We start from the raw sequence: 2,943 nt of genomic DNA on the forward strand, positions 1-2,943 counted from the left end.
TCCAGCTCTGCAGGGAGCACGGGATGGCACCAGGCTCCGGCGCAGGCTTCTCTCAGCCAGATGCCACACTGCACCCAGCCTCTGCCACAGAACACCTTGCCCTGCCACCACAGGAAGGGATGGGCCAGCGCCCGCGTCCTCTCAGCATCACACCGAGCGCACGCACCTCCTGCCCCACTTGCTGGATCCCACACCTACACACTCAGCCCGTGGCAAGACGCTCCCCTCAAGCCTGCCAAATTTAAACCAGCCGTGCAGCACCCCCTGGGAAGGGCAGAGTTAAGGGTACTCACCTGCAGGAATTTGGCCTCTGCCAAATGTGCGTGACTCGGGGTTTGCCTGCCCTGGGGTACCCACCTCACCGTGGGTAGGCACCGCGTGCCCATCAATAATAAACCTCTCCCCTGGGAGAAACGTCCCCGTGGAGGAGAGGTGGAGGCACGGATGGGTACATGGCCAGCTGCAGGACGTAGCCATGGGGTGGATGTGCACCGTGCAGGGGGTGTAGCCCACGCCAACGAGGGACACCACCAGAGCCTGGGAAAATCAGAGGTCAGGAGCAGGAAAGCCCCCAAGGGGGCTGCCGAGGCAGTCTGCTCCCTGCAGCTCTACAGCAGCCCCACCCCAGAGACAACGTGGCTCATCCCTTAATTACCTGCCATGCCCGGGCAAGGCAGCTGGCGTGGGCCAGAGGTGGGTGCATCTTTTCGGGGTGGGAAGGGAGCATCCCTCCTCCCAGACTCAGTGCCGGGGGCCGCGCCGGGCCGGCTCTGGGCCCTCGCACAGGTATTTCCACGGCCTGATGTCAGCACTGCTTCCAGCCAGAGGCTTATTCAGCACAAGCAACCATAGCTGCAGCCGCGTCTCTGCGAAGGGCTGGGCTGTGCCCCATCCATCCCACCACAGCTCTGGGAGGACGCGGGGAAGGGCTGACAAAGCCCAGTCCGGCAATAAAGATGCCAAATCTCCACAGGAACCCAGCGACAGGCATCCTTGGAGGAGAGGGATGCTGTCAGACTGACCGCAGATGCGCTTCAAAGCAGTCGCAGGCACAAAGGAATGAATAAGAGAGATGAGCACAGGGAAAGGAGCCTGGTAAATGGCTGGAAACAAAGCCAAGAGCCCAGGCAGCCGGCAGCCCCGTCCCCTCCCCAGCCCCTTGCAGCATGGCTGGGAGCTGGAAAAGGCAGAGGGACAGCTTGAGGATTTCCTGCCGGGCCGTGCCGGGCCGTGCCGCCAGCCGTGGTGCCCCACTGGTCCCCCGGGAAGGGTCTGCGCTGCCTTCCCACATCCCCCACCCCATCCCCTCCTGCTCTCCTCAGGCATGGCCAGGCAGCTCCTCTCCCCCGTCACACAGCCGGTGCCGACAGTTATGCCGCACTGTGATTTTGTGGCCAAGATGAATATATATATTTAGCTCCCCCACAGCAAGGCGAGGCAAGCCCTCCGGCCCTGAGCCGCTCGCTTGCTGGGCTCCCTCCAAGTGCACAACAAAGCCAGCTCAGTACGGCCTCGCTGGGGAGCGCAGCTGGGGGGGTGAACGAGGAATACCCCAGGAGGGAGGTCCTGCTTCCCAGAGCCTCGCTTCCAGCCTCGCAGAGAAGCGAGGTCTTCCCCAGGACCCGAGCCCCTGCGTAGCTGAGCCACTCAGGCGCGAGCGAGGGTTGTTTGATTTCCAGCCGCAGCCCTAGTGCATGGCGTGGCTCCCGTCCACCCCGCCGCCCCCTGCCTCTCTGCCGACAAAACCTCACCTACTGCAGGCACTTTCCTGGCTGTGAGCCTTCAACCTCCCGCTCTGGTTCACGGCGCCAGGGCAGCCTCCAGCAAGTCCCTCTCCATTTTCCATGGGGCTGCTGTACTTCATCAAGCAGCATCCGCACGGGATGCATCCCTCTGGCTCTGAGGCCGGACAGCTTGACCGTGGCTGCGCTGGGAGAGGATCAGCAGTGTTTCTTGCCAGGCATTGGGTTCAGCCAGGGCTGAGCCGAAGAAATCAGCTGCTTTCTTGCTGCAGTGCAGACCCACACAGGAGGCACTGCAAGCAGGACCCCCAGCCAGCGGCAGGAATCCAGGCAGCCTGCGGCCCTCCTCTCGCCCCGCCACACGGCGAGGGGCAAAGCGGCCAGCAGAGAGCCGGGGCACGGGCAAGCACATGAGCAAAACCCCTCCCTGGGTAATTGCTGGTCCAGAGAACAGTGTTCCTCCCGCTTGCTGAGTTTCCATCTCTGGCAGGCAGCGCTGGGAGGATGAAACGGTTTCCTGGCCCGTGTCAGCGAGAGCAGGACTCAGAGACGTGCTGGAGCAGCCCAGCCTGTCTAAGTGCCCCTCCAGCCCCACGGCTCCTCACCTCCCCACCCTGTTGGCTTCTCACAGCCATGGGGCACAACCAGCTCCAAGCAGGGTTTGGCCCAGGGCTTCTTCACACAGTGTGAACAGACGGCAGCAGGAGAGGATGCTCGGGACCTGCCTGGGGGCCACAGCACCGGTGCTCCCCACCGGCAAGCGCACAGCAGGCTGGTGGAAGAGCTCTCCCCACCTGCATGCCAGGACCTGTCCCCCACCATCACCTCCCTGGTTGCTTCAGGGCCTCGCAGCCCATTGGCAGGAGCGATGAGTGCCACCACCCCACCACAGCCGAAAGTGGCACCACGGCACACGCTCCAGGCTCCGTATTTGATTGCAACATTGCAGTGACAGATTTTCCATTACCTCTCGCTTGGGCGTTCCTGCTCCGCCTTTCCTTGCCTTTCCTTTCCAGTCCCATCACCTCACCTCTCCCCATCCCCGTGCTCCTGCCAGGGACAGGGAGGGAGGAGGGAAATGCAAGGAGCTCTGCCCGAGACCTGCCTGGAACCTGAGATGTGGGTGCAGAGCTCCATAAACCAGACACCAAACGGAGTCACTCAGGACCAGCCAGGCTTGCAGAGAGCTGTCTGCCAGCCC

General features: G+C 63.0%; 1 protein-coding gene across 1 annotated transcript in view; it reads right to left on the bottom strand.

Moving 5' to 3' along the window:
• LOC103913998 (cysteine-rich protein 1) overlaps positions 1-2,943 on the bottom strand; it is a 25,904-nt gene that overhangs the window by 22,097 nt on the left and 864 nt on the right. Inside the window, exon 2 of the mRNA XM_009320602.1 lies at positions 1,460-1,464. The gene's annotated coding sequence lies outside the window, so the exon portion shown is untranslated. The remainder of the gene's footprint in view (positions 1-1,459; positions 1,465-2,943) is intronic.

Source organism: Pygoscelis adeliae, unplaced genomic scaffold (genome assembly GCF_000699105.1).
Source record: "Pygoscelis adeliae isolate BGI_AS28 unplaced genomic scaffold, ASM69910v1 Scaffold402, whole genome shotgun sequence".
Classification (NCBI taxonomy): Eukaryota; Metazoa; Chordata; class Aves; order Sphenisciformes; family Spheniscidae; genus Pygoscelis; species Pygoscelis adeliae.